We start from the raw sequence: 7,574 nt of genomic DNA on the forward strand, positions 1-7,574 counted from the left end.
GTTTTTGGGCCACACCCGGCAGTGCTCAGGGGTTACTCCTGGCTGTCTGCTCAGAAATAGCTCCTGGCAGGCACGGGAGACCATATGGGACACCGGGATTCGAACCAACCACCTTTGGTCCTGGACGGCTGCTTGCAAGGCAAACGCCGCAGTGCTATCTCTCCGGGCCCTGGGTAGTATCTTAAATAAAAGTTATACTGAATTTTTTGTCCCCCCATTCACAATACAAATCAGGCAAAGGGCCTGGGTTGAGGTGTTTATGGGGTGCATTTACTGTACCTTCTTTTTCTATACAGTGTAAAGAACACAGCCTGTGGTAAGCATTGGAAGGCTTATATACTGAATTTTTAATAAATATATTCTCCCACTAAGGAAGCCATTTAGGCTTTGAACTCTTTAGGCTATTGCCAAAATTACTTTCAAGCACCCAGAACTTTGTAGAAAAATACTAACAAAGTAACTAGAGAGATTGTACAATGAGTAGGGTAGTTAGGGAGAGTGTGATAGACCCATGTTGTATCCCCACACCTCACATGGCCCCCAGGTACTCACTATGTGAGTGCAGAGCTAGGAATAAAACCTGAGCATCTTTGAGAATGACCCCCAAACCTAAAATATTAAAAAAAAATCTAAGGAGACCTTAGTTCTGCAAAATCTGGTCAATTAAAAGTGTTATTTTCTTCATGTAAGTTTAGTCACTAATTTAGTTGTATGATTGCCGGTCAGATTCATTCATTGATATTGAAAACTATGGAAACCACTTCAAATTGGTTTAGAGATGAGGAAGAATTTGGTTGGAGTGTCAGATTCATTCCTGGGTCAAATCAGTATTATTTTCTTAAGTGATGCTGCATTTTAAGCAAGATGAGGGCTCTAGCCTTAAACCGGCTATAGACTTCTGGTGTCCAATGTTTGTGCTTCGCAGAGAAGGCATGATTTTCAACCACCAATTTTCACTGGACTGAATTAGATTACATACCTGTTTTTAACAAATCAAATCAATGCTGATTTTAATGGCGATGGTTTGATCCACAGGTCAACGCCAAGAAAAGTCACAGGGATTAAGGAAGAGTTGTGCCCTCTTAAAATTTTATCAAAATAGGAGAAATGTGGCCTTGCCTAATTTATAAAAATAATCCCTCTTTATCTTTAGAGTATGTTCATACACATGGAAAGATCATTACTTTAAAATGAAAGTACATGTGACCTGTAGGAAACAATGCTGGTGACTAGGGGAAAATTCCTGAGAATTTAGATCTATGCTTTGAATGATCATATCAATGGATGCTGAGAAAGTGTTTGATAAGGTACAACATCCATTCATGATGAAAACTCTCAAGATCAGAATGGAAGGAACTTTCCTCAATATAGCTAAGTCCATTTATCAAAAGCAAATGGCAAATATCATATTCAGTGGAGAAAAATAAAAGCCTTTTCTCTAAAATCTGGTTCAAGACAAGGCTGCCCCTCTCACCACTCCTACTTAACATAGTACTGGAAATATTTACCATAAGAATTACACAAGGAAAATATAACAAAGGCATACAGATAGGAAAGGAAAAAGTCAAGTTTTCACTCTTTGCAGATGACATGCTACATAAATATATATACATATGTATGTATATATATTTTTGGTTTTAGGGCCACACTCAGGGATTACTTCTGGCTATGCACTCAGAAATCGCTCCTGGCTTGGGGGATCATGTGGGACCCTGGGGATCGAACCAAGGTCTGTCCTGGATCAGCTGTGTGCAAGGCAAATGCCCTACTGTTGCACTATCCCTCTGGCCCTGACATGCTACTATATTTAGGAAACTCTAAAGACTTTCCAAAAAAAAATTTCTAGAACAATAGATTCATATAGAAAAGAGGCAGGCTATGAAATTAACATGTTAATGTTCCTCCTCACTAGAAGAGTTAAGGGGACAATGGGGTATGTCATGAAGGAATTTTGTTAAAAATTTAAAAAAATGTAATAATAACCACATGACATGGAACAGACTGTCACTTTTTATTTACTAATGCTGCTTTTTTTTTTTTAATGGGAACACACTGGCAGTGCTCAGGGGTTATTTCTGGCTATGCTCCAGCTCTATACACATGACATTTTATATTAGCTAAAAGGTCACATTTTCAGAATTGCCTACTCTGATCTACAAATATCCCTCCTTCAAACATTCTCTGTATTTTCTTTATAACTTGATATTAAGTTGTAATTTTGCTTAATTTCTTTGCCTGTTTTTTGTTTCTCTATCCTACTGCAATAAATCAATAAATTCTTCTGCATGTAAAGACCATGTCTGTTTTATTTTATTTTCATGAAATAAATAGTGCCAGCAATTTGAGGAGGAATATTCTTTTAGTCAGGATAGGGCAAGTTCTGCTATTGTAACTGGTCCAGAATGATAGCACAGCAGGTAGGGCATTTGCCTTGCATGCAGCTAACTTGAATTTGATCACTGGCATCCCATATGATCCCTGAGCCTGCCAGAAGTATTTTCTGATCACACAGAGACAGGAGCCAAACCAAAATGCACTGTGTGGCCAAAAATAGAGAGAAAAAAAGGAAGGAAGGAAGGAAGGAAGGAAGGAAGGAAGGAAGGAAGGAAGGAAGGAAGGAAGGAAGGAAGGAAGGAAGGAAGGAAGGAAGGAAGGAAGGAAGGAAGGAAGGAAGGAGGGAAGGAGGGAAGGAGGGAAGGAAGGAGGGAAGAGAAAGGAAGAAAGAGAAAGAAGAAAGAAAGAAAAGAAAGAAGAAAGAAACAAAGAAAGAAGAAAGAGAAAGAACAAAGGAAAGAAAGAGAAGGAAAGACAGAAAGAAAAAGAAGAAAGAAGAAATAAAAAGAAAGCTTGAACTTACAAATATCCAGATATCACACCCAAATAGGCAAATCATATCTATCTGTACTTCATATTCCGTTGCCATAGTTTCATAAAAAGTCAAACAAACCACAAAATGCCATAAACTCTTTTTAGTACTTTATATCTATTGTTTTCCAGGAAGTAGAGGATAACTTCTTTCCCTTCTCTCTTCCTACCACTCAAACAATTGAATACTTGTGGATGAATCATTCCCAATCTGAACCGATAATCCTCACACCAACCATTTTTTCCCCTAGATCATAAAAACACAGTGGTTTATTAATCACAGAACTATTTAACCTAGTCCCTCCCTAGTTCTACAACTGAGATCCAAGCCTATAACTTATAATCTACCGCCCACACATATTAAAATGAGATATTGTTCCCACAGAAAAGAACTCAAGAGTTACACAAGTCCCAACTCTGTTCCAGAGAATGATTGAAAGGAAAGGTTGGAGTTGTTTGATAGACTTCTAAGGAAGGCCGGTTAAAGATAAAAGACTAGCCATGCAGAGTACACTGTGAGATGATTTTCTTTCAACAATCCAGAAGCCTTCTCCACTCTGCCTCGGCATACACTCTAACATTTGGATACAAAAGCAATCCTGATCATTAGGGAGATGGTCAGGGTAAACACAATTATCTCAGCTCTCAAAAGTCACGTGAGTACAGGAATAGGAATATTCTTCACTAGAATACCATAACAAGTGAGAGCCTAATCTAAGGAAACATTTTGAACACCAGAAAAAGTGCTGGGATCACATAGATCTGAATTTTTGTCTCAAACCTATCATGTAATGTGCGAGTTTAACATACAGCTTCTAATGAAGTCCTGCCTACATGCCAAGAACAAAAAGGGGCACTGTAATAGTACCCTTCTGTAAAACACAAAATGTCAGTAGACGCATGCTATCACATGCTTGGAGTCCTATCTTAAATCAAAGAAGATAGAGTTCTCCTTTATAGCTATTTTAAGGCTAGAAGATCATTCAAAAACCTTGACTGTTCACAATTAGCAAACTATCAACAAAAATAATCTCTTCTATTTACTTTCTGGAAGGAAAGCCTATCAGTAGGATTCTTGAAAAATGTTACTTATATTTGAAAATCAAATCCTGCGATTAAAATTTTAATTTAAATATTTTGAATTTTAAAGATAATCTCTTCAAAAAAGGAAAGTGTGAAGGTTAGAAACCAGGACTTGAACTTCAGCTACCTAACCAAATACCAGTGAGTGGAATTTCTGTATCTAGAGACATTGCAAGAAATTGGAGAGGACTGAGAGGGTAGGAGACTCTAGTCTGGAAACCCAGAGTAGGAGGCCTAGACAGACTCTCTTAACGCCTTTGAAAGTTTGTGTTCTGATTTTTCTATCTGGCTTTCATAGAGAGATAAACATAAATGGAAAGTCAGACTGTCCTCTGAAAATAAAGTTTCAGAGAAAAAAGAACCAATTTTTTATTCTCAGATTTCTCCTATGACATTGATTCTTTGGTTTAGGAGCACCACTGCCACTACACAGCCTTCCAAGGTAGCCTGAAACTTCATTATTGACATTTCTTTTTCCTCCTAAATTGCATTCTTCTCCAGGGCCAAGAGGATGTATTTGCACTGGTTTGTATTTATGCCTTGCTTTACTTTATATTTGTGTTGGTCCTAAAGACCTCATTCACTGGGTAACAGAAATATTTATATGTATAAGCATATTCGTTTAAAATTAGGATAATTCCATGTAAATGAGTATACATTTCTTTTTTACTCTTAAAGTGTAGAGTTGTAACTCAAGACTTGTAATGGTTTTATCATCATAAAGATGTGCTATTAATTCAATAATCATTCTACTACTGTGAATATTTATATTTTTCTATTCTCATTAGTTTCCCAAACAAGCCACTATAATCCATATCTAAATTACTATCACTTTCTAACAGAAAATCCCTCTTATCATAACTCTTGTCTTACCTTTCTGTGTATCGTAGTATCGTAGTAAGTAAACATTGTTGACTAGCTATTTGAATTTAAATAGAATATTTAACCTCTCTTATCCCAGTTTCCTTACTTGAAACTCGTTGACAGCTATAGAAACCATTAATATGGTGAATTATATAAAGCACATAGAGCAAACAGTGTTTGGTGTACGTTACATGTTCTCTTAAGGTCTCTTATTCTTAATAGCATAAGAATTTTTAAGACGAAATTATTGAGGGCAATAACCATACCATACCAGCGATGCCTTCCAAATCTCCTTAACTGGGTACCAGGAAGAAACTCTGTGCATGTTCACTGAATAAAAAAGATGTAGAAATTTCCCTACCTCATGATTTGGTTATTTCCCAGTATTTCTCCACAAGTGGGTCAGTCATAAAATTAAATAGTTATCTGAAAAATAAAAAGACTTTACTGTATCATTCTTTTACTTGTTAGAGTGACAGTTGTTGTTGTTTTCGTTGTTGTTTATAATTTTCTAAAGACATAGATTGATCAGAAGAAAATAGACACAAGAAATTCAGGTGTTCTATAGATAGGACCCAGTAAGAAGTCTCAGGAAATAGTGTCCAGTAATGGAATGAAGATGAATGAAGACAAATGTCAGTTGTCTTTTTTTTGTTTTGTTTTTTTCTAGGACTGGCTTTGAACCTAAGAAGTTGTATTAGAGAAAGTCTCTAATCCACTTAGCTGTAACTAATAATACCCTACTCCATGAACAGAATTTGGAAGAGGAAAAAAAACCGGGGGTGGGGGGGGGGGAATTCCTATAGAATTCTGCTCTGTAACTAAATCATTTAAGTAATAATCTTACTTGAATTTTTAGATGTCTCTGTTTATTATCCTCTTCATATAGTTAACAAAACTGAATCACAATCAAGCATAGTAATCTGGGTAGGAAACACAGAATATTGATTTAGACTCTAATCTCAAATATCCTTGTTCTACTCAACTTGCACCAGTAGGGTTCAAACAGTATTCACTCCGAAGGAGCAAAGCATTGAAAGCCTCAACGTTTAGCTTTCTACACAGGGCAGAAAAAGACACCGTACATTAACTTTAAAACTCATTCATTATACGTCAAAAGAGAAATACAGTCATTAGCTGTTGTTTCTGCTTCTACCATGGTTAGACATGGGAAGAAGCAAAGGTGTTGAGACAGGCAAAAGTAATCTGCCCTGTCAACAAGTGGAAACTTGCCTCATCAGGGAACAAATACTGTTGAGTGTTTTATAATTGGAGGGAATCCAACTCAGTTTCATAGTTAAATGTTCAAAGTTTAATCTAAATTTTCTCAAATTACCACTTTACATCCTGGTTGTAAAAAGATGAAAATGAAACAATAACCATAATGGTATCTGTATTTTTAGTTTAAAAAAAAAGGTTTGTCTTTGTCAAGCTGTAATCCTAGTTGAAGACAGAGAGAGCAATAAAAGAGCAAAAAGAGAGAGCAAGCTTATATAATTTAATATAGCACCTATAAGGAGTTAGTATTTTGTAATGAAAGTGAATATTTACATATTACATTTGTCAGACACAGACATATGAATCACCTATAAATATTTATGTTTAATTTTTTATATTTATGTTTTTATATTTATGTTTAATATTGTTTTCAACATTTTCATCACTCAAAATTTCGATTATTACTTTATGTCTTATTATCTCTTAATAGGGAACTAAAAATGAAAAGTAAAATTTATTTTCCCATCTATTCGGTTGGGAAATCTGAGAAACTAAGGTTTAATAGCTTCATATCAGAATAAAAAAGAAGAAATTGGGGGGGGGTGGGAAGAAGAAAAAGGAAGAAAGAAACAGTTCAACCAGGGGTCTAAAACCATCCATCTCAAAGGGACTTATTGGATGTGGAATCCAATTTTGCCACAGCATTTCCACTAAGCAGATGTCTCTAGTACTCTAGGACAATGGCCATCCCAACCCTGCTTCAACTCATCTAGAAAGATGTTTTCCTTCTCTGTGGGATCCTGCATTTCAAAGAAAACATTCCACATGAGCAATGCAGATACTCAGCAGGAACTGAGCATGCCTGGGGAATGCTGGAATTTATCTGTAAAGCAGTGTTAATCCCACGTGGTCACTGATCAGTGACATGACTAAGCTGTTGGTTTATTGCAGTACCATGAAATTTGTTTCTTCAGTAGCAATATGTATGTGGCTGCTTCAAAAGCTGAATCCAGGTTTCATCTTTATTCTGTTGCCATATACTTGATTCTTAATTTTAAACTTTCTTATGAAATTTTGGTATTTACGATTGGAGTTCCAAAAATTTTCTTTGCTTTTCTTAAACTTGCTCTGATTAAAGATCAATATCACAATTCTCTTTGTTTCTGGTGATAAAACAGTTTTACAAATATGCCTCACTGAAGAAACAAAAACCCAAGTCATAAATAGTCAATTGTCCTAGTAGAAATTATTTTGGAAATTTTTTAGACAGAAACAGCCTTTCCACAAGATGGAGGCTGGCTAGCTGGAGAGAATGACTTCTGCGATGGGCCTTAAGGATGACAGAAGGAGGGGGTGGCATAACAGATAACAGAGATGTCATGAAGAGATAGCATAGCGTAAGAACTTGAAGGACATCAGTGAATTGGTAGTTCACATAACACCGTACACCACTCATTTTACATCAGCCATTTACAGCGAAGGTTCCTGACACAGAGGTATCAATTGTCTTTTTTCACAGCACACTTGTTTGACTTCGCAGAAGT

The 7,574-nt window shown here is 36.2% G+C and overlaps 1 non-coding gene across 1 annotated transcript; it reads right to left on the reverse strand.

Annotated features, from left to right (window-relative positions):
- Positions 1 to 204: 204 nt before the first annotated feature.
- LOC125997793 (small nucleolar RNA SNORA51) lies at positions 205 to 333 on the reverse strand. Its single transcript, XR_007491811.1, has one exon. It is a non-coding gene; the product is annotated as a small nucleolar RNA SNORA51 (small nucleolar RNA).
- Positions 334 to 7,574: the final 7,241 nt, after the last annotated feature.

Source organism: Suncus etruscus, chromosome 19 (genome assembly GCF_024139225.1).
Source record: "Suncus etruscus isolate mSunEtr1 chromosome 19, mSunEtr1.pri.cur, whole genome shotgun sequence".
Lineage (NCBI taxonomy): Eukaryota > Metazoa > Chordata > Mammalia > Eulipotyphla > Soricidae > Suncus > Suncus etruscus.